Source organism: Gallus gallus, chromosome 2 (genome assembly GCF_016699485.2).
Source record: "Gallus gallus isolate bGalGal1 chromosome 2, bGalGal1.mat.broiler.GRCg7b, whole genome shotgun sequence".
Lineage (NCBI taxonomy): Eukaryota > Metazoa > Chordata > Aves > Galliformes > Phasianidae > Gallus > Gallus gallus.
In genome coordinates, this window is record NC_052533.1 from 91754428 (window position 1) to 91779241 (window position 24814).

Below are 24814 nucleotides of genomic sequence, written 5' to 3' on the forward strand. Positions count from 1 at the left end.
GTGTGTTCTTTAGCTGAAGTTCAACCAATCTGTTTACAGTGACCTATGCGACCCTACCCAATGGTTTCAGTCTGTGTGTTTCTGTCTTTGTGAGCAGTCAGTACAGTCACTACAGAGTGAACAGTGGTTTGTTAATTGTGAGAGGTGAATGTTTAAAAAACAAGGCTGTTATGCAGAATGAATCTTAAACTATAACTTATACTATTTATTGCTCTATTAAGATAGTGGCTTGGAATCTGAGTTGGCTATTCCTAGAAGACACGCAAGCATTACAAAGGTCTTGTGAAGTTGGCACTGTACCGTTTAGAACTGCAAATTTTTCTCTGTAATAAAATTGTTAAAGTAATCTTCCCCTTATTAGCCAGAATCCACTGCGTGTAGTTGTGGTGAAAAAGGAAGTGTTGTGTCAGTTTGTTTGTGGATATTTCAAAATTATCTATTTATCTGAAGATACAACGGTTATCAAGCTAGTTGACTACTATCTATGAAACTGTGTATTACTTGGCGCTTTTTGTAATTAGACAGGATAACATTTTCTCAGGAAGTCATTATCTCTTTCTTGTTTCCTGATTGTGTTTCCATGTGTTCTGTTCTAAACTGTAGTATCAAGTTTTGTATATATATATATATATTTTGATATTTTGTTTGAACTTCAGGCACAGTGCATCTGTCCAGTGTCCAGAATTTCATAAAGAGGCCTTTCTAATAAATATCAGTCTTTACTGAAAAGGATTGGTTGGCTAATAATGTTCCTTGCTTAATACCTTCCACATGGGTAGCTTTTTCACAAGAAGAATAAGGCTAACAGTATAACAAACAGAGAAATGCTGTATAATGGTTAAATGTTTGTTTTTCTAATACAAGCATTTTACTTCTGATGTCAAAGTCTAGTTTTGTATCTGTTGTTTATTTAGCCTCTTGTATAGCAGAATTTTTGAGCATTTTCACTGTTGTACTAATTTTCTTGGAGTTGAGATCTTTTTTTTTTTGCAAGTCTAAATTGTTCCAGCACTTTCTGGCTAATCGAATTTTCCCTTTTATTAGTGTAATGAGATGTGGAACAAAATTGCTGCTGAAAGTGAGAGGTAGAGGCATGAGGCTAGAGGATTTTGGGATAAAACAGAACATTTGATTGAAGTGAATTCATTGGGTCCTCCTATATATTTCTTTACCAAAAAAAGTGACTATGAAGAGCTACCTAAAGAAATCTGTGGCTTGATTTTTCATAGTGCAGTTGGGAATGAATAAGACTTATCTTGAAATGTATCTTTAGGGAAAATGTTCATATGGCAAGTAGAGTCATACATTCTCCAAGGATTAAATATGAGGAAATGACTTCTTTGTTTTTTACTCAAAGAAGGATTATCAGTTTTACAGAGTTGTGTTCCCCTTTGCATAGTTGCTAAACATTTTCACTGATAAACTGCAAAGCACTGGAAGACATCTTTAACTTCAAGCACGTGCTTGGTTTTGTTAGAATAAAATGGTCAGCTCAAGAAACTGAAGCTATAGACATGCCTAAGGGCTTTTCTGGATCAAGATTTCTATAAGTCTTGTTAAACGCTGGCCCTGTACAGAAAAAAATATTAAACTCACTCTGAGATTTATACAAAAAGCACTATGAAGTCAATCCATATCCTAAAGAGCCCAGAAACTAAGAGGGAACAGATACGTGTGTGGTGCTCACAGAAAAGAAATACTGAAGTTAATTATGTAAAATCAATACTCATAATTTAAATGCAGTTACAGAGAGTTGAATTGTTTCAATAACACTAGATGCAGGCTGCAGCCTGGCCGTTCTGTACTCCCTGCTTCTGTGCACTCCCTATCTACTTTTGTAGCAGGTACAGCTGTGTTAGCATGGTCAACAGCTTGAGCCTGTTGCCCTGAGGAGGACAGTACAGAGGTAAACTACAAAACATGCTGTCAGGGATCCTAGTACATCCAAATATGGATGTTCTGTGGAACTGTAGCTTGAAACATGGTCTGTCAAGCTGGGAACAGTTTATACTCAGAAACTTTCCAAAGTTGTCAATGTCATTTTCTGAGATGGGAAGAGACATTGCTTCTCCTCCTAAAATAGAAGCAAACATGGAGTCATTTACCTATTTCAGGTACTTCAGAATTAGACATGTGAGCTATCTAGAGTTCTAAACTGGATGTTAGAATGTGTTTTGCTGCCCCATGTTTTCTCAGTTTTCACATTTCCCCTTAAAAAACTATCACAGCATGGAGCTGAGGAGCTTCTTGGGGAGAGAAACTCAAGTACATAAATGGACTTATGCAAATAGTATTTTTCAGAAGAACCAAGTGTGTTTCATGCCATTTGATAGGAGATCAGCATTACTTGACTGACTCAAATGTAAGGAAAAAAAGCTGATTTGGGATGTGAGAGAAAAATCTGAAATCTTAAACATCTCAGTTATGATAATCTTCAGCAATTTTTTTTTTTTGGTGCAAGGCCTTCTCCCACTCCAACTTCGTTATTTATGTTAAAGAAAATGCTGCAGTCAGTTTTTGTACTTACATGATGCAGGAATTATTTCTGCTCAAGTCAAAGTAGATGCATTCTGAGGCATTTCTTTGTCTAATTTCTGAATATGATGAGAACAAAGCCAATCAAAGCTGTGCTGTTTCGGGGTTTTTGCTTTTTTGTTTTGAAAGAAAATATTCAAACAGGTGCTTAGGCATCAGAACTTTACTGTATTTAAATATCAATAAATTATGTAAAGCCATTTAAAAAGCTGGCAACAAATGTGCTGAATCATTTGGTGTGTGCACATTTTTTCTGCAGACTCTTAGCAGTATGAGAACTGTTTATTCTGTTTATTATTAATCATTTATTCTGTTGTCTTTATGACCAGGGTATATCAAACTAGCATGACATCTGCTAAAAGACAGCAGTTTAATTTTCACACAAACATCTTTGCTTTTTCTGGAAAATGAAAAGCCCTCCTTCTGTTTTGTAAACAGTGGAAAAACTCAAAAGCAGTGAACAAATGTGGTCATATGTGACCAATGATATTTCATTTTATAAATAATAGCTCTGTTACTTTTCTGTGCTGTTTTACTTAACGCATTTCCTGAAAAATTGCAGGATTATAATGATGCAAGGATAATTTTTTCATGCTATATAATTTGCTGGTCAGTGCAAGAAGGATAGAGGAATTAAAAACATTATGCAGTACCTCAGCTAAAACACACAGCTTGGGCAAGATTTGTTCATTTTACAGATGGGTCTGACACCATGAACCTTTATCAAGTTTAACTTCTGGAATCTTTGATAGAAGGCTAGCTGCCAAGGTTTTAATCTAATTGAGGTACAAATGCCTTGGAGAGGAAGGTGAATGGAGCATCGAGTTTGGAAGGCCTTTTCTCTTTTCCCCTTTTTTCTTTTTTTTCTATCTTTTCTCCACTACTTTTCCCATAGACAAGGCTTATCCATTTCCCACTGTTCTTTTCTTTTGTGCTATCCATGGAGTCAAAATTCTTCTTTCCTCTCATTTGTTTCTGGGATAGGGAAAAGAGTTTATTTGTTCAGTTGGAAGTGACCAGGAGTAGTTCCTGTTGATTTGCAAAGTTTTCTGGCTAATTTTATTGTTAGTACGTAGCAAAGAACACATGCTATATGCTTCAAAATTGTCTACTGTGGACCTGAAACACAGTGGTACACATAGCCCATGAAAATTGAGCTCTTGTCTCTTCTGTAATGCTTGTTTAGATCGTTTTCATTATCTGGGTAAGGTTTTGGTATTTAAAAGAATATTTAGAGCAGCTCCACATTATGGCATATTGCTTAATTTTTTTAGGTTAATTTACTTTTCAGAAATACTGAAGCTGTTTGCCTGAGAATCAGGCAGAAAATCATGATTTTTGAAAATATATTTTGTAAGCCTATAGAGAAGTAATGAACATTATAACTATTCAATCGACACTCAAAAGTGTATTCTCAGAAGACTCTCAAGCAGTCACTGAATCTAACATTTGCTGTTCTTGGAATTTCAGTATTTTTTAATTATTAAAAAAAAAAAAAAAAAAGGTGGTTCTGTACAATTTAGCAGCTGAGTAAAGCCTCATGCACAGAAAAGAACAAAAGCAGTTACCCGGGGGAGACTCTTTCGCATAACAGATCTGTGGACTGTTGTGTTTGACCCTGAAAGGTTGAATGCCATCCAAAAACAAGAATAGGACCTGAAATTCATGATTCTGCTGAACACTGAGTAATGTGACACTGTATAATTCTTTACCTACTGTCTTTCATGTGTCCCATGGACCAAATCTTTTAGAATTTAACCAACCATGGCATGCTAGTGTTCTTCTCATTCATTGCAACCAATCTGCTTTTCTGTAAGATGGCTTAACTGTAACTCAGGTGAAAATAGGAGGTATAACGTTCAGCTCATATTCAATTTTGGACTTTGCTGCTTGTGTTTCTTAAAGATCTCACATGCTCAAAAACTTGTCTGTTCCTTCTAACTATGCTACCTATCTTAAAAAGTAAAATAAAAACAAAGCCACATACAATATTACTTCTACTAGCCTTGCAGAAACAAGAAATTCTTGTAGCAGTCTTTTTACTTTGTGTAGAGGAAGCTGGTATGTTTTGACACTGGATCAGATGCTGAATTGTATATTACATTTAGAAACTCAGCTTCAGTCCTCTGTTTTGTCAGTGCTGCATACCCTTAAGAAAAAAAAATACAGTATTTAATAGTTAGGATCAAATTACCTGAAATGTTATTAATGTTGTCATATATACCAGATTTCAACAGATCTCTGCTTTGGGGTTCTATTTTAAGTAGGAGATACTGCAAATAGACTTTGGAGTTTGAGTGCTGGATTAGTTTGTCAAAAGTAGTAGTAGTAGAAATCTTTCAGAATCTACTACTTACATAGTAGGTATGGAGGCATTTGAAAGCTTGATTACTAAATGAACTTAAAAAGCTTTCAGCTACATCATATTGGAAATATTCTGGTGATATACATGCTAAGGTAATAAATAGATCTAAAACACATGTAAAACCTGTAGTTTTCACTGGGAAGTTGCTTGAAAAAGCTGATGATAACAAGTGATGGCGCCTAACACATAGAAGAGAATGCAGAGTTACAATGAGAGCAGCAGATGTTGAATTTGTAGTACTGCATGGAGGAAAAGTGTTCCTTTGGATAATATCTCACAAAAGAAAATGGCTTAAATGATGGTAATAAACAAGAGACAAATGGGATAAATATTATTCCCTGAAAGTGCTGCTTTGCAATCAAGAGCTTTTGTAGCTGACCTTGTGTTTGGTTGTAAACTGTTCTCATGGGTCTTCTTAAGTTTTACTTGGAGGTGAATTGTTGTGAGCAGAAGAAATACGTGGAGTATAAATAGTTCTGTGACACGGGGGAAAAAAAGCATATTGAAACCCTTCAGATCTGCAGCAGTCAAATAACTATTTTTTTTCACTAGTAACATAAGGGTAGAATGCAGCAGATGTAGTTGCTTTAAACCAGTTTTGGATCACTCAAGAAAGGCAGTGGTCACAATCCTGTAAAAAAGAAGGAATAGCTTATCCCCTTCTGAGGATCAGAGGGGGATAAACACTCCAAAGAAGGTAATCTCCAAGAAGAGATGCTTCCCCTCCAGCTGCCAACCCTTAAATGATGTTAGGGAGAGGTGGACCCTTCTGGCCCACAAGTGAATTGCTTCCACTTGTGCTCCTAAGGCTGCCTAAGCTCCTTCACCAAGTGCTCAATCGCTTATTCAGGCCATAACCTAACAGTTCCCATACAGGTTGGTATAGGAAAAAATTCTAAATGAGCTGACTGTATTTACTGTTGAGACTTGCTATGTGATTCATAGGAGCATATTGTTATTTTAAGCTTCTTTGCACACCAAGTTTTTGAGAGCCTGTCTTTGGATATCCAAAAGATATCCAACAAGACAGGCTGTCTTTCTGTTGGTTCATGTGTCTAGCCAGAGATGAGGACCTCATGGAAGGTTGTGGTAAGTGATCCTATAACAGATCTAGCAGCACATCTTCTATGAATGTTCCTTAATATGTCTCTGTAAAGTAGGCAGACATATAGGGATCTGGGATGAATTCTGTCTTTGGGAACTTTTTTCTTTTTAATTCACTGTTGCTAGAAGATGTAGTCTAGTGATGCTTATCGCTTTTATGTTCTAAAAAAGTCTGGTCTGTTGAAAGGGATACCACAAGGACGAATTCAGTGAAGGTTTCCACAAATGAATGTGGATTACTTCTTTTAAGGACTCCACAGCATTAGAAACAGAACAAATACAGGCTTGATTAACTATGGGCATGTAAGAACCCAGTCTTGACATATGACATGATCGACAATTTTAGAAAGCCATGGAAGAGATCTAATATTGTATCAAACTTTTAGCTTTACTTTCTTATAGAGGTTATGGTTGCCCCATCCCTGGAGGCACTCAAGGCCAGGCTGGATGTGGCTCTGGGCAGCCTGGCCTAGTGGTTGGCAACCCTGGTCATGGCAGAAGGTTTGAAACTAGATGATCTTTGAGGTCCTTTTCAACCTAGGCCATTCTATGATTCTCTGATTATAGAGCAGAAGCAGTATTTTAGTACAAGGCTAAATAACCTTGTGATTTGTGGTGAAGAGCAAGAGAATATTTTATTACTGTAAAGATCTACATTGTAAATCATGTTTTCTAAGTTAAACAGCCATTGGAGAACAGAAAAGAATCAGGTAGATAAAGTCAAAATTTGCCTAACTGACCTCAGACTTCACTTGATATATTCTAACTATGTGGTAGCAAAAACATCTGTGTAATGCATGTTCAAAGAATGACAGATAACTATTACCGGAGCCTTAGGCAGAAGAAATATAATAATAATCCCTTAGATTGGATATTTATGAATGCTGTTTTAACTTGAGAGTGTTGAGTGTGTCAAGCCATTAAAATGCAGCCTAGTCAGCAGTCTTGAATCTTTCTCAAAAAAAAAAAAAAAAAAAAAAACCAACCAAAAAAACCTGAACTGAACAAAAATGGTTCTAAAAGAAAAAAGCAAACTCTTTTCATTTTTAAGTTCTAAACATATTTACTAATTAGCATGTGAAAAAAAAGTCATTTAAATGTTTGATTCAAATAAAAGAATATGGAAGAGATCTCAGATGTGATAGTGTTTTCCTTAAATATCCAGTTCAGTGATGTCTACTCAGTGGGCTTTGTAGTGATCAAAGATCAATTTGTCATGACTGTCATCTCACTATGACATGAAATAATTACTAACATGAAAATTTTCTGTACTGTCTGGGAAATCTGTCTAACAGACTTGAATGTATGAAGTGGCTCAGCAAGGAAGTATTTAGCTACTTAATGCAGGTTAACATGCAGAGAGACTGAAGCATAGCTTGACTATCTGGAACAAGATTAACAGCCTGTGGGTTACACAGAATGAGAACTTTCAGATTTATGGGTGCATTGCTTAAAATCATGGGATGAGTAAGAATGTATGTGTTTGATAGATGGTTTTATTTTTTTTATTACTGCATTTATTTACTGAAAAGGGCAGTTTTTTAAGCAGAACTGTGAATCCCCGCTTGAAATGCAGAATTAATATTTTCAGCAACTGATCTTTACTTTCTTTTTAAGGTAAGAAAAGCTCTATTCTGTAAAAACCTTTATATTAGTAAGTGTGGATCCTTAAAACATCACTATACATTAAAAACATTGGTCAAGCATTCATTTTTGCAGATCACATTCTCAGTTCAGTTCCCATGGTTACCATGAGGAACTTGCTTTTGTAGCATTGAGCTCAGAGTGAGATGAACCTCTAGAACAGGCAAAAGAGAATCATGGTGTCTGAAAGAGGCAGGCAGTAACAAGCACAATTGCTCTTACATTAATAATACCTAGAGATCTTACAATAGTACTGTCTCTTAATGACAGTGAACCAATTAATACATGGTGTGATAATGATAAAGATTAAGATGTCTCTTGGGAAAGAGAAAAATTGATTTAAGAACTGTTGGAAACACCTTATCACTTGCTATGATTCAGGAGACATGGATAGTTTTTAACCCATAACTCACTGTATAAACTCTGTATCACCTAACATACCAGATTGATGCCACTGTAAGTAAAATGAGAATGTAACCACAGAGCACAAATAGGGCTTTCTAATCCCTTTTCAGTTTCTTTCATAGGACATACTTTATTTAAAATAAATAAAGTGACCACAGGCAATGAATTTAACAGCTAAAAATGCAAAATAGATGGATGAATGTGAAATCAAATGGCTAGTGGATTATTGTGTTGCTGTTGAGAGTTAAATGTTGATTTGAAAGAATGGAGGAGGAAGTCTAGTTCACCAAATCAGAGATGACTGGGCTATCTAGAGAATACAGCTGGAAGAGCTAGATATTTGAGCTCCAACTGATGAAACACAGTAAGGGACAACCTTAATTTAAACAAATTCAGGACTGCCCTCTGCTCATGCTTCAGTGAGTGAGGGGGAAAAAAGGTTTCCCTCAGTCCCAAACTAATGGCAGCTTTCCTCTTTGTCTTAACACATATTCTAAAACTAATGCTAAAAGCCTGTAGAGCTGTAGAGGCATGGCCATGATGCAAAACAGATTCTTTTAAATAGATTAATTCCTTCAAGCTTTGTACTGATTAAAAATTTCTTCCAGGCCAGATCTTTTTGCAAGGCACGGTGGACTTCGGCAGCCCCCTTCCAGCCCATTGCAACTGGAGTTCTAGTCACTCTTTCTCTGAACAAATTCTCTTTGACCAGGTTTCTGTAGCTCTCACTTGCCTCCGGCAGCCCTTTTTTAGGCCTGCTGCACCTGGAGCTCTCAGATACCTTAATCTCAACATTAACTCTATCCCTTACCCAAATTTTTCTGGCGAGCTCTCTGAATTTACCTAGGCATTACCATGTTACACAGTTTTTCCTAGGTTAGGTGCCTTTGCTGCCCGCACTTGACTCAGCTACCTCTTTCCAGACCCAGTGCAGCTCAGAGATCTTGTCTTTTCCCCAGCCATAATGCCAAATTTTCTTCTGAACTTGGACAAGCCTGAGACACTGTTGTAATTCAATTTTTTTTTCTCCTAGGATATATCCCTTTGCAGCTGCCCCCACTTGGTTTTTGTAGCCTGTTCCAATGCAGCTGCACCTCAAGCTCTCTCTTATTCTCTGACTTTAATACTTAATCCTTGTGGTGGCTTTCTGAAATTGACCACAACATCACTGTAACTGAAACTTCTCCCAAGCCAGAGTTTGTTATTGCTTGTGCTTGGTTTTGGTGTTTATTTCCAGCCATACTGCAGTTTTATCCTAATGCAATTTTTTTCCTAAGTCATGTTAACAAATAGCTCTTAAAATATTAAGTATCTTCTGCATTTTCTTTATAATCTTATCTTTTGATTTTAATATTGTAGGCTTGAAAAAAATGAGTTATTTTTATAGCTGAAGTTGCCAAAGTATTACTTTTAAACGCTCAGCCAGCTGTTATAATGCAAACTCAATTTTCAAAGCTTGTTTTTTTTTTAATCACTGATAACTTTTTAGAAGCAGTGGTGGTGAAGGGTTTTTTTATATATATTTTTTATTTTATTAAAAGGAGAGCGACTGCAGCTAGGATATATTAAGGTGTGATAAGGATAAAAATATATTTAAAGTTAAATCATCTGTTATGTTGAACATTAGTGTTGTGGGGTATGAATATGAGATTTTCATCTTTTCAGTTACAGCAGTATTATCTTCATGACTTCTGAATCTGGCACTAAATTTAGCTAGTGTAAAGTACTTTACCTCCTGTCACCCTCCCCCCCCCCCCCCCCCCCCCCAGCCTGTGACAAAGGTAGGATTTCTGCATGCAAGATAGAAAGACTCCAGTTTTTACATTTCTAAGTTTTCATTATAGTTGCTTCATCTCCACAGGCCTGTCATTGTAACTTTGCTTTTAGATTTTACCTAGAATGTGAATTTTGATATGATGATGAGTTGATATTCTGTAACCTTAAATACTTTCTATAGGGCTCAGTGTGGTGCTGAGATGAAGAGGGTGGGGTGAATTAAATTTTTTTAAAGCAACCAACCGAAATCTTATTTGTGTGGTAGTGACTTTAGGAAATATTTAGGAAATATGTCTGTGTAGAATTCTCAGAACTTCTCACATTTGTGATGGAGCTTTCATTATCCCTGTGCGATGTGTCAGTGTGTTTCTTCTGTGAATACGTCTTAGGTACCAGCATGGGAGAGGAAGGAACTGTTTCTAAAACAAAAGTAAATTCCATACTGATCCCTAGAGAATGAACACAGTCCAAATGCAGTCTTAATTTCTAATAGTTGCAAACAGAATTTGATCATGCTCATGATGGCTTAGAACAGGCTCCTGAGTACTTAGTACACAGCTACATTTCTTGTTCAGATCAAGTCATTAAATTTTAAGAGGCAGTGTGAGGTGGATCCCTCCCAGCAGTTTACATGTAGGCCCACAAAGACATTCAGTAGCTACGTGTCATTTCCAGTGTTGTGCTAACTTGTAAGCATCTAGACTTCTGAACCCAACATTTTATATAAAATCAAAATACAATGCTTAGGTTTGGGTTCTTACCGTAAATGGTATTCTGCTTTCAAGTTTCAGATGCTTTCATTGTTTTTATATTATAGTTACAATATCATATTTCTAAACCAAAATACATGACAAAAATCTAAGCCCAGAATGTCAAGCGAAAATGCAGTTTCTGAGAGGTGTGATGATGGTTTTTCATCTCATCTAAATTTCTAGGTGTCTGCATGTTAATATCTTTGTATGTTGGCATTCTAATATATTTGAAACAAATGAGCATTCACACATAAACTCATGTTATAATATTAAAAATAGATAGCAAAATGCGGTATCAGGGACTTGAGGATTGTGTGGAACAGCTCCTATCCCCCAAAAATGCGTGAAATAAGACTGATTGCTTCTTCCCCACTTATTATATGAAGTATAAATCCTGTATATAATTCAGTTCCGTATTCATCACCGGAGTACCATATTAAAAATGGCATTTTGTTTCTATCCACTTCCAGATTTTTTATGTGACTTTTCTATGTATTCAGATGATAGAAATCATAGTTTAAGAGCCCTGTGGTCCCTCTCTTACAGTTATCCTTAATTTGGTACTTTTGCTTCCTTTTAATTTAAATGGAATGTAAGCAGAAGTCAGGTGCCTTGTAATTGATAACGGTAGTAATGAAAAATGGATAGGAGAAGCAACAAAAACTCATGCTTTAAAAGAAATCTAAATAGTACAGGACTAGTACTTTGCTGGTAGGTAGAAATAGGTAGTATATCTATACTGCCTTCTACTGGAAGCAAAATTCACTGAGATCAGGATTTTACTTAAGCTTGTTTTAATTAGTAGTAATTGGGATAATTTTAATCTCTGATTCAAGCTTTAAAAAAAAAAAAAGAAGTAAAAAATCAAATCCCTTAGAGAAGATTCAGTGCCTCCTAGCCATGCTAGTGGGGCAGCATGGGAGTCTGGGTGCTTTTTTGCTGGTAGTCTGCACTTATTTCTGGTGTTCCTCTGCCCTGGAATGTGTTTCCCATGGCTGCAGTCCCTTGGGAGCATCCTGCTCCATCTTGGGTAACCCATGAGGTATCTCAGAGGTGGTTAAAACAATTCTTATTTGATGTCTGATATTTACAGCATTTTTTTTTTTTTTTTGGCCATCCTGCAGTTGTTCTTCTCTAGAGATAAGCTGATATTAAAACACCACCACAAAAACAACACACACACACACACACACACACACACACACACACAAAAAAACAACCCCAAAACCCCTCAAGAAACCAGAGCCCGTCACAGTGCTGAAATGATTTCAGCTACAACACTAGCTCTGCTTTTGATACCAGTACCTCTGCGAAAATTTGTTCTGCTGGATACTTGCTTTTCTGTCTAGCTATGCTAAAGGTGTGGATGTAAGAGTCCCCAGAGGGGTGACAATTGCAATGAAGCCATGCAGGTGAATTGCTAATTCTTCCATTCTGTCTCTAACAGAGTACAGTTGTTATCAAGCTGGTTTTTCAGGGACAAGCAGCAATGAATAAAATTGCTATCTATTCCTGAGAGACAGGATAGAAATGATATATAGTGAAATCAACACCCTTTTTTCTTTTTTTTCTTTTTTTTTGAGCAGAGCCACTGGTAAACATAGTAATACATAAATGTGTTAACATTTCCATATAATTTTTAATGATGTAGCTTAAAGTAAATGAATAATTACTAAAAAAAAATAGAGAGAAAATACAAAGCAAATAAATGAAATTGTAATTCCTACCATTTTTTAAGGGATTTTGAAGATAAGTGAGTTTAACAAGTAATTATACTTGTATTGTAAATGCATGAATATAGCTCTCCAGATATATGGTGATAACATATAATAGTGACAGGAACCTCCATTGGTTTTGATAGAAAACTCATTAGCATTACTAAAAGACTTTCTGCTGGTTCTGATGGGAACTTGTTTAACATTTAGCAAGTGTAAATGTATATTGATGTCTTTCTAGAAAAGAAATGGCATTTTATTTTAGTTCATTGCAAAAAGATAAATCTTCTGTGTATGTATTTTTAACAAGGTATCTCTAAGGTAAATGGGAGGAAAGACTGCCAAGGTGCAGTGTTGTGATGAGCTGGTTTTCATCTGTAAAATCTTCCTCTTTTCCCAGAGGCTTGTTCCTTTGTTGTGGTTCATTACCCTTGCAGCTGTGCAGATGCAGTGATGCATGAACTCTACCATAGACAGAATCATTGTTATGATCCTGAGTTAAAACCCTCCCAAACCTCTCCCTAAAGCAAACCTATGTGCTTCATCCTTTATCTCGCCTATGCTGCATAATGGAGAGTTGTATTTAACTTGTTACAGTTTAAGCAAAAACCTGGGAGCTATGGGAAGGGCAAGAACTTTGTCAGTGACTTCAGTGGGACAAAATTTCAGTAAGATACAAATTTTTTCAATAGTAGAATAGTTTCATATTTGGCTGAATATTGCTCTGTGTTTCAAAAGCAAACAAAACTCATGCTTTGAAATATTAAAGCTAGTCCTTTTCAGCTGTAAGTTTTCTGCTGTAAACCCGAACACTATGTCTTTGTGAAGGTGGAGGCATCAATAGGAGAGATGATTTAGAGGTATTCTTATGGAAACTGGAATGTTTGCCCTTCCTGCGCGGGGGGCTTTGGTAGAAACCCTTGAGTGAAATGGGCCGAAGCGGGATGATAATTTCTGTTCCATAAGTAAGAAACAGGAGACTACTTACACTGAAAGTAGTAAGGGAGGCTGCATAGATTGAAATATTCTGAGGCATTTTCCTCCAAATTGAAGTTAACCTCTGGAGCACGGAGAATAGCATTAGTATCACAAAACTTCTGAACACCTTTCTGATAACAAAAAGAAGCAAGAGTACTGATGGTATCTTTTGCCCTGGTGGGAATTAACAAACAAAAAAATTAAAGCCCAGTTGAAAAGAAGTCCACACAACAACAATTTATCTTCTGTCCAATACAGAATATAAAGAATATATTTCTGTACTTGGGGTACATGTAAATCTAAAATGCAGAAACACTCTAATAGCTTATTGTATTTTTATAGTCAACCTGTACTTTGTTAAATGTCTTGCTTAGCACACACAGGAGTATGTATCCTACAGAGCGCAACAATGCACTTTGCTGCCATTCAGAGCAGCTCAAAAAACAAACAAACAAACAAAAATCTGAGCAAGATTTGTATTCCCTAGAAGAGCGCAGGTATGATAGAATATACTAATGTTTTTCTGTGGTGGTGAGACATAATGAGGATTTGGTGTGATCTAAGTATACCTTGAATAGGCTTTATGTTCACTAATGAAGAAAGTGTAGCTAGGTAACCTGCACAGTTTGTCTATTTGCACTGGAAAAACTCAACAGATACAGCATGTGGCTGTGCCTGATCTGTTTGCACCTGGGTAAATTCAGGGATGCCTGTCTTCCAGACCTGGAATCTTCCTGCTCTGTGTACTCCGGAGATCAGATAAGTCATTTCTGAGCATGATTTCTTCACTGTCAGGATTCTGAATTGTCATATTTTTATATTCTCTGTCCAGAAATTGCATTAGAGCATCTGTTTCAGCTGCCTGACTGCCAAACTTTGCTGTCACTTAAAAACTGTTGGCATAAATACAGGTGTTTTTCAGTAAGCTGCTCACAAGCTGGACCGTGGAAAAAGTATAGGTGTACTAAGCATCAGAGATTCACTTTGGCTGACCATTAAAATACAGTCTGTGGATGTTTTTCTTCTTGAACTACAGTCAGAAAATTCATGAGCATGTCCCTCTGGGTTTAGAGTTTGTGGCATTTTCAGCCTTTCTTTAATTAGGTTCCAAGAAGAGCTCTGTGATACCAGGTGGGTATCTTCTGCTACAGTTCCACTGAAGGGAAAACAATACTAGTCCTTTGACCTGTTTTTGGCTTCTCTAACTTGTTTGCTTTGATGCAATGTCACTTGATCCAAGTATTTTTACAAGTACAAATAAACTTGAGCTAGGAACAAAAGAGTAGGTAACAAATATCTGACAGATTGAAGTTTGTCTTAAACGGTAAATTTTAGTTTGCTAATTTTTTAGAAAGTTGAATAAAAATTTTGTCTTATTTTATGGCTTCAAAATGTGTGTTTGCAAGCTTGAGAAAGAAAATGTCCAAGAGGATAAGGTCTTACAATACATTCAAAAAAAAAAAAAAAAAAAAAAAAATCCTATCCGTAGGATGTCAGGATACACTACTGGCAGAAATCTTTCACCTTGATGCCTTAACGGTGTGAGGAAAATAAAATGGCAACTCATGCCAGCACAGTCAGGACACCAACCCATGCATCTTTAAACTGAATATTTACAATACAGGAATGGTACTGAATCTGTTCTTTTGATTTAAGAATTCTCTAGGGTACTGGAGTGCATCACTCTGAAACATTGCTTGTGTGTGAACAGAATTAAAACTTTTTCAGGGCTTATTCTCAGTGGTTTTTGGAATGTACGGAGTTTGGGTCAGAGGCTAAAAGACTATCAGCATCAACACAGACTGATCCTTGTCAGTTGGTTTCAAGCCTGGCATGTTCCTAGCAGTTTTAATTTACTAGGATAGATATAGCCTGGAAGATCATCTGTGGTTTTGCTTGTATTTCCTTAGCAAACAGCTGCAGCTGTTTGAGACTTCAGGGTCCTTACTGATTACCTTCTGGCTTGAAATAATTCCAACCACTGCAAATTCGGCAAAGCAAAACATATTTATACCTCAGTTGCTGCTGGGCAAAGACCAGTACTAAGTCAACACTGCTGTATGAATAGTCTGAAGTAGGGTTCTGAACTTTGTAATGAAAAAAAGGTGCAGTCTTCTCACTCCATCAATTATTCCAGAAGATATGTAAGCAGTGGAGATGTGAGGAAGATAGTCAAAGAATGAGGTGTGAGATTACAGCTGTCATTGGCCTTGGATGGAGCAGTACAAGGTTACACAAATCCTTCTCTTCCAGATTTGACTAGGAGCCAGTAGTGTTCTCTTGTAGCCAAGAAGGCCAATAGTATCCTGGGGTGCATTAAAAGGAACATAGCCAGCACACTGAGGAAGATGATCCTCCCCCTCTACTTTGCACTGGTGAGGCTTCACCTGGAGTAATGTGTCCAGTTCTGGCTGCCTTGGTTCAAGAAAGACAGGGAACTTCTAGAGACTGTCCAGAGAAGGGCTACAAAAACAATTAGAGGCCCAGAGCATCTCCCATATGAGGAAAGGCTGTTCAGCCTGGAGAAAACTGAGGGGGGATCTTAGCAATGCTTATAAATGTCTTAAGGGCAGGAGTCAAGTAGATGGGGCCAGTCTCTTTTCAGTGGTGCCAAGTGACGTAACAAGGGACAATAGGCACAAATTGGAACACGAAAGTTCCATTCAAACATAAGGAAAATGTTCTTTAATGTATAAGTGACAGAGCACTGGAACAGGCTGCCTAGAGAGGTAGTGGAGCCTCTTTCTCTGGAGATATTCACATACTACACTGAAGCTTTCCTGTGCATCCTATGATAGGGAACCTGCTTTAGCTCGATGTTGGACTAGATGATACGCAGAGGTCCCTGTGATTCTATGATTTATGCATGATCACAGAATGGCTTCTACATCTCCACATCAGTGGGTGCCTGGTACTACTGAATTCCAGTTGCTGTAGACCTGCAATAGAAATTTTAGGGACTGGAAATTTAGGAAGTTATAAAAAGCTTTTTTCTGTTTGTTTGTTTGTTTTTCTTTAATTGATAGAAAACATGATTAGATAGGCTAAGAGTCTAGTTGTTCTGCTCATACCCAAATGCTTTTGCTGAGACTGTTTTGCACTGTACTTCAGTATGTAGTCCACAGGTTTGCTTGGAAAATATAATTGTTGTACCAAGTCAAAACAGTTTCACTGCGTGTGAAGGTTATTGCCTTTTTCATTAAATTACTTGTAATCATCCCTAGATTAGTTCAGGGCATGAGAAATGCAAGGAGGAGGAAGACAGAGCTAGTTACTAGAAAGAGGATAGGTTATCCTTTTAACAAGTGCACCTTACAAAATGCCTGTGCTCCCTTGAGGTCAAGGTGTAGCCTTCAATTAACATCAGGTGATGACATAAGGTTTTGTTCATTTTGACTGTTAAGAAATCATTTTCCAGACTTTGAAATAGAAAACCTGGCTGTATTTTGAATGGGATGAACATCATATTTTCATCTTTGATATTTATGTGTATTGTTCTCACAATCTGTTCAGCAATCTGATTTTAAAAGTTGTTTTTAAAATTTAGCTGATCTTTTCTGTTATAGTTTCTGAATAAATACTTTCAATTAACCTTAAATATTGTTTTTCTTCTCTCAAAATGTACAAGAGAGTAATGGATTTCTTTTGCATTTAGCATTTTTCTAATGCATACAGTCAAAGCCATTTACAGAAATATGACTTTGCTACAACGTAATTGTAGAGTGGGATGGCAGGAATCTCAATGTAAAACATCGGTTTTCAGAATAAATAAAATATTTTAGCAATTTTCAGGAATCAATTTAAATAAAAGTGGCAAAGAATGTGCGTATTTGTGTAAATACCTTAGAATATGCAGATTTAATACACTGTAATATTATGTATTTTCCAAAGCAGACTGTCCCTTTGGTGAATCTGGGACTGGATATGAAGCTGCGTAATTGATAACTTATCACTGTTAGTGGATAAAGGCTTTTGAAAATTTAAGGACCAAACAACAGCAAGTAAGGACTAAATCATTTTCCTGATACAAAATAAGTCGTTGTAATTACATGGAGTTGTTCATATCAGCTGACCTGTTTTACGTACATGGCCTCTATGGGGGGAAAAAGCAAGTATGGCCCTTGATGTAGCGTGCTAATAAATTAACTTAGGAACATAATGGTTTTTGACTCCTAAACTACATAAACCAAAGGTGCAGCATTGGAAGAGGTTGGGAGGAGTTTTCACAAAGTCATGTTTTTTTTTGAAATTATCTGTCCATATCCAATACAATGAAAATGAATGAACTCTACCCTTGTCTATACTGAATACAAGGTATGTCCTGCTCTGTTAATGTATCACTGTCAAAATGTCTGTAGGAAATACATGATCTACCACTTTATTTAGAGCATTTTTGACAGAGCGCCTAGCTTTTCCTATGCCATTCATCTAGTTTCATAGTTTGAGCACCTTGAAATAGAAGAAATTGAATATTAGTATTGTGTCCAAGAGAATGTGTGACTTGTACTTACTAAAGCAGTCATGTATGTTGTGACTGCCGTGTTACTAGCAAGCAAGCCTTCCCATAATAATGGTTAACATCTTTGGAAATAAATGTGTCAACTCTTAAAAGTAATCTAAAAGTTTTCAGCATCCCTACCGGTCTTTTCTCATACAATAGATTTCTGAGATCTCTGAACATTCCCTGCATTATTCACAGTTGATCGTACTGTTCCCTACCTGGGGATCCCCAAATGGACCAGGATATTGACAGGTTTGTACAAGGCTTTCTACACTATTCTTAGTCAATAGTAATGATAATTAGCTCTGACCTACATTTTACATCATTTTTACCATTCTCTATTTGTATGAGTTGGATTATTCCCTTGAACATTTATCTTCAGTGACTATTTTTTAAAACTTTATTTATTTGGTCATTTTTCTAATTTGCTTGGAGTTGTAATCTTTCGTTCAGAGTACTTGCAGCCTGTTTAAGTTTCACATCTTTTTCTGCACCTTTTACCTTTGCTGTAGCCCTTATTATTGCAGAACAGTATGGAAGAGTACTAGATCCTGGAGAGAGCACTGTAACGTAGTACTTCCTTCTTTCATCACAGTGTTACTGTAAACCACTGGTGTTTGGTGAGTTTTTATTTATTTATTTATTTATTTTTATTTTATTTTATTGCATCCACCTTACAGGTATTTCAGCTAGAACAATTTGCTTAATCTTGCTTTGAAAATGTCAGATGAAAGAGTGTCAGACGTAAAGCTGTTTAGTGCTTCTTATGTTATTTTGCCATAAAGGCATTTAGATGAGTTTAACAAGTTTTCTTCTTGACAAAGTCATATTGGTTACTGCACCCATCTATTTATTTGTTTATTTGTTTGTTTTTCAAAACTTTCAGGTGCTTAGGAAAGGTTTCTGCATTCATCCTAGTCTGGATTTTTCCTAGGAAAAAGAACCTTCTTTCTTTAAAAATATAAATAAAAAATAATACCCAAACCTCTCACTTCTGCTAGTAACTTCTAATCAAGATGACAATTAAAAAAGAAAGAAACAGAACTGCGAATTCAGCCCCATGCGTTAGAACTGAAACTATATTCAAATGCATATTTTATTTCTGGATATTTTTTAAAGTTTACAGTTAGGAGACATGAATTCATGAATTTAAATAAAAAACAACAACAACAAAAAACACTTATTTTGAATGGTAACATAGTAATATTCAGACTAAAAGCTATATTTGGTATTTCAGAAGGCACATGCTTAACTCCCTTGATAATATTTTCTTAAGCATTATTCTGCACAAAGCCATGCTCATGAATCACAGTGCCACCTATGGAGATGTAGCCACAGCTGGAAGTTCAACAATCAATTTCAAAGCAAACATTGGGAGTATTTTCTCACTTCACTTAAGAAAACAAACAAACAAAACCAAAAACAAACAAACAAAAAAAAGATAAAGCCAAAGTAAATCAAAGCAAACCAAAGCTGATGTTAACTGTTGGGTCCTACTATGCAGAACTCAAGGCCACTCCTGTCTAGCTCCTTCCATGGCTTTGAAAATGTTCCCACTTCCTTCTCACATTTTGTTTTCAGTGAGTTGAATAGCTGTCTGAAGGGAGAATATAGCTGGACTTTTCCATAACATTGCGTATCTCTTAGGGAAAAAATCTATCTTTCTGAAGAGGTATTTGGATACAAGGCAAAGAAAAATCTGTAGATAATCTGCTGAGTTGGGCTCTTGAGTAGTTTCATATACACAATCTGCATGGAAATGGGTGGCTTTCAATACATTAAGAAACTGCAGAACAATCACAGTTGTGTGCTTTCTGCTTTTTGAGCAGTATATTTTCTGCCTTTCCACTTTGAAGTTCTTCCCAAGAGGGTTTTTCATTTCAGTGCATTGGTGGGTTGTGGGGTAGTTTTTTTTTTTTTTTTTTTTTTTTGGTTTTGTTTTGTTTTTTGCCTTCCGGGTGTTACATCAGACTAGTGAATTTTTTTTTTCTTCAGGTCTTTCCTTTTTTATTTTCTCACAGTGTGTATTTCTGATTTTTGTTTTCTACCTATCTTACTGAACAGAGTGGCTCATTTAGAGCTATATTTAACAACTCTTTTTACCAGCTCTGTCGTCATTCCTGGAAATAAGGTAGCTTTTATATAATCAAGTCATGCTTAAGCCACTGCTTTCCTGCATTTGCAAGGTAAAATGATAATTCTGTTTGTGATTCATTGAGGTAATTATAGCATTTGCCGAAGTGCATGTGGGCAGGTAAGTACACACAGAAGTTAGATAATTGGGTCAATAGTGAACAATTTGTGCTTAATGGGACTTGATTTAATAAAGGTGTTTAATCCAAAATTAGATATCATTTCATAGAGAAGTTTCCGTGGAACTTAGAGGTTGAAAAACATCTTCTGAATATGCAGAAGCATGCTCTGTATCTTGGACATACGCATGTAACTGCCATTTTTAGGCTATATGAACATCTGCCTAACCCACAAGTGCTGATAATGGTTTGGAACTCAATTTTGGATATCCAGAATTGGTTTTGCTAGTTTATAAGCTTTTGTATATGTGACTGTGACTAGCACGTTTTGTCTTTCCACCTCTGCCTTTGATGTAAATCTACTGTTTTGGTGAAGAATGAGAAAGAAAATGGGGAGATTATACATATATTTTTAAAAGAAATGGCCTTCTGCCTTTCTGCTGAACTGCAGTATCTATCTTGGCATGCTATGGGATGGGCACAGACTGACTAGATGGGTTAGTCATGGCTCTTTTATTGTCTTCTGCAGTGTCCTGCCTTTGGCAGCTACTGACTTCATTTGTGCCTTGAGCTCTTCTTGACAGTATTCAAATACCCAGAGCAGAACTGTGTAAAAGATGGCAGTCCATTTCCAGAACAATTCTCACGGTTGTCTTTAAGCTTCGCTCTGTAGTGCTTATATTTTTCATTCCCAACTTTCAAACTGTTTCTCAAAAACAGAACTTAGTGATGTGAAAGAGAGAAAAAGAAAGCCTTGATAGCTGGAATCATTGTGAACAGTGAGAAATCCCAACCCAGATTTCTGTGCAACTCAAAGCACCATTTTCTTCTCAGGCTGCCGTGATGCAAAACTAGATTCCTGACATCACAAGGTCGTTTTCTGGGCTATCATAGGAAGTGAAAAAAAGGACTACTCCACTGCTGAAGGTAACGTTTTCTTCCTTAGAATTAAAATGTTTTACACTTGGCTGCTGTAAACAGGATCTCAGTAGCTGCTGATCGCGTGCAATTCTTGAACATAATGGTTCAACTTGTTACCATCTACGGAACTGCAATTAGAGATCAAAAATACTTGCTATAATGCTTAAATAATTAGTGTCCATCCCAAGCTTTCTGCATTTCCAGCCTTTAAAATCGAAATTGGACAGGTAGAGAAAGTTCAAACCTAAACCATCAAATGTCTGTTCTCCAAAGTTGGATGTGAGTGTTTTTGAATCAGCTGCACTTCCTATAGATAGTAAGGAGATATTTTTTCCTCTACAAAAGCCTTAACATGTTAGCTATTGTGCTGGTGTTAAATACAGAGACTGACCTCAGTCTGTTTGTCAGCTTACAAATTTGTACATTTTGTATGCCACAGAGTGGCTGTAAGTGATCACATGTGAAACTATACACTGAGCACATATGAAAATTGGATCTCACACCAATTCACTTTCTGTTCTCCAACTTCTTATATAGGCCAGGTACATACCCACATTTACTGATATTAGCAAGATTCTATCAGGAAACACTGGACTGGTTTTCAGGGTGTGAAAACCACTTTCCTTTTTATCTACTACAGATACTTTGCCATTGGCCTGATATAATGTATGCAACTTTTCCCCATAAAAACAAAAAAACCTTATTAACACTTATGACAAGTTCCTTCTTTACTAAAGGATTTCACATTACTAGGTTATTAACACTAATTTCCTTTTTCCGTTATTAAAAGTTGGTAATGCTGCATCACCTAGCAAGTAAAAAATCCATGTGAGATATTAATATTACATTAAAATGATTCATTACTTGGTAATAATTCAAAATATGAAAACGGGAAGTGAGGTTTCTTTGAAATATGAATCCATTTATTTCCAGATCTTTTCATAAGTTTTTCTTCCATGTTCAGCTCCTTTCATTTCTAGATGTGCTTGTTTTCTCTATTTCTGATTTTGCACTAATTTTAACTTCTTTTCAGCTACATTAAATGGCAATGAAATGATTTTTTCTTTTCTTAAAAATAAATGTAAAATTAAACACAAAACTGCTATTACACTTCTGATTTCAATTCCACCTCTTCCTTTCACCACCTGGCAAGAAGTGGAGATAGCTGTACTTTAAACACTGGATCTTTTGTCTTTTTTTAAATATGCACCAGTCACTCCAAAAGCAGTGCCTCCTATTTCTTTCTATGGGAACTTCAACAGATGCAGAGAGTGAAATAACGTTATTTGATAGAGCAAATTCTCAACTACAAAACAGTATTTTTTCAACATAGTCGCTACCATAAGCTTTGCATTTTTTGCCATCTATGAAGATCAGCAACTGGAACTTATCCATTTCAGGAATTTCAGCAAGAAAAAATGATGCACCATAATTACTATCAGGCCATTGCTTGTGCCAGAGGCTCCCTGCAGACTGAGCAGTGGATACTCCCTCTAGGCTGCTAGGGTAGTGTACTTACAGTAAGTGGGGTGATTTTTATGAATGTAGGAGCACCAAAAAGCCAAGTCATGGATCAGGGCTCTCTCTGTTGTAGATAATGTAGAGGCAAAACAGTGAGATTATATCCACTCCACAAAGCACAGGCAAAATGGGGCGAGTAAAGCAAAGCATGAGATGGTGCTGGTTGTTGTAGCACTGGTTTCTGAGCGTACCAGTTCTAGGTGCTGTTGAATTTACTTGTAGACATCTGAAGGGAAGAAGGGTTTAGGAGATTAATCAATTTGCTCTGCTGATTGTTCACTGAGGGCTTCTCTCTGGCATGAGTGATGGGGGTAGTACAAAGGTCTTACAACCTCATTACTCATTTTCCAGGTGAAAGTGGCCATTGCAAGGCCCTGTGAGCTAGGTGCTATGTTTTAACACATTAAAAACCAGCTCTTTTCCCCAGAGAGCGTATAGTCTGAAAAGAGATTTATGGAGAGATTCAATTAGACGGTTTTAAAATTTCACAAAAAGTCAGTAGTGAACTTGGTTGGATTTTGTGCCCTGAATTCCAGCTTAAGTACTTAACCAAGTGACTTAAGTACTAAATCATCTTTTCTCATTCCTAGAGTCTTAGAGGTTTTTCCAATTTTCTTCTCAAATTAAGCAGTTGGCAACATATATTTTGGCTATGTACAGAAAAGTTGTAATCTCATTTCTAGTTTCTAATGGTGTCAATCTGATTTTTTTAAATCTGTCTTGATGTTTTATTCTACATTTACCCAAGCAACCTGAATGAATAGTTTTCTTGGGTGCCTTACTGTACTTACCTTCACACTATTTCCTCTACTTTAACAGCACACATGAAAAGGACTGAGGGAGGTCAGACTATACCAACATATGTTAATTAAATGAGTTTGTGTGTAAGAGAGAGAGTGAATAACAAATGCATTTGTAGACATCTTCTCCCCATGTAAAATCTTCTACGCCTACCTGATTTGAGTTGCAGGGCTAGCAGTGCAACAGAACCACAAGATCATTTGTTTATACACTTTGTGAGTCACATTTGATAATTTGTAGCTGCAGTTTTAATGAATGCTTTCATTGGTAAGTGCAGAGAAGAGGCATCCAATTTAAAACAGAATCCTTGTAGTAGGCCATTCCTTTTTACCTCATTGTTGCATGTCAGGCAGGCATCTTTGTGCCTTTTGTCTCTGTGAGCAAGTAGATTTAGCTTCCAGTCTTGCCTAGTTTGATAGTCCAACACGTTGAATGACATTTGAACAGCTACATAATATTTTTATTGTGTGCTTTTTATGACCATTAAATAACACAAGGCTGAAAATTAATATGATATAAACCATTTTTTATAACAGGCACTCACATATCTCATAATACTATATTTAAACATTCTGTGATGAAGCAATTTCATTTTAAAATATGCAAATTACAGTAGCAGGCTTTTTTTAACATTTTAAATGGTTTTTGTCTAATAAAATGAGTCATTTTTCACTTATCAAATTCAGAAATACAATTGCATACAGCTATTCTCGTTCTTCTAAATGAGAAGAGGAATAATATTTCTTTTACTGCCTGTCAGTTCTGAATTACTTTAAGTGCACTGTGGGTGGACTGCGCTTCTATACTCTCTGTTTAGCATAGCATCCAGAAATCAATCAGGGTCTAAAACTCACCTTTTCATTAAGGTGGGTTTGACTGGTGATTCAAAAGAATACTGAAAATATAACCTATGATTTTTCTTCAAGCAAAGTGATATTTTGTTCCTATTAGTTCCTCAGTTTTACTGAAAGTGGAGTATGTCACCTTTTTTTCAACTGGTTGCTAACTGAAGTTAATAACAAGGAAAAACTGTGTTCATCACTAATGCACCAGAGTGGGAGATTTCATAAGAGGCCTGCCCTCTCTGTAACCTTGTGTTTTTTAAAAATTGTAAATTGTAGGGACAAACTTTGTCCATCTAAACTCTAGCATGTTTAAGTGAAAAGGAGAAAAGGAAATTTTTAATATCCTGTATAGCTGCAGTATTCACTGTTTCACTGGATGCAAATTATCTCCAAGCTTTTTCTTGTTACTAGATAATTTTATGAAATGTATTCTAGAAAAAATAATAAAAATGTATAGGATAAGATTTTGAAAAACACAAGCCAGTATTTGCTTCCCTATTGGTCAACCACCACTGGATGCTGTAAGGTGAGTAAAGCTGATATGATCTCTTCTAAAAATCATGTTTGTAAAATGTTGTTTTCTTTCCAGTATTTTTATTTACTTTACCCTTTGTAGATCTGTTGGCTTGCTTTTATAAAATATTGAAAGAAGATAAACAGCAGTAATGGAACCTATGTAGCATGTGGTGAGCAGTTTGC

General features: G+C 36.3%; 1 long non-coding RNA gene across 1 annotated transcript; it reads left to right on the forward strand.

Moving 5' to 3' along the window:
- Window positions 1–17126: 17126 nt before the first annotated feature.
- LOC112531975 lies at window positions 17127–20954 on the forward strand. The gene is made up of 4 exons (XR_003074172.2): window positions 17127–17275; window positions 17935–18027; window positions 18288–18395; window positions 20862–20954. It is a non-coding gene; the product is annotated as an uncharacterized LOC112531975 (long non-coding RNA).
- Window positions 20955–24814: the final 3860 nt, after the last annotated feature.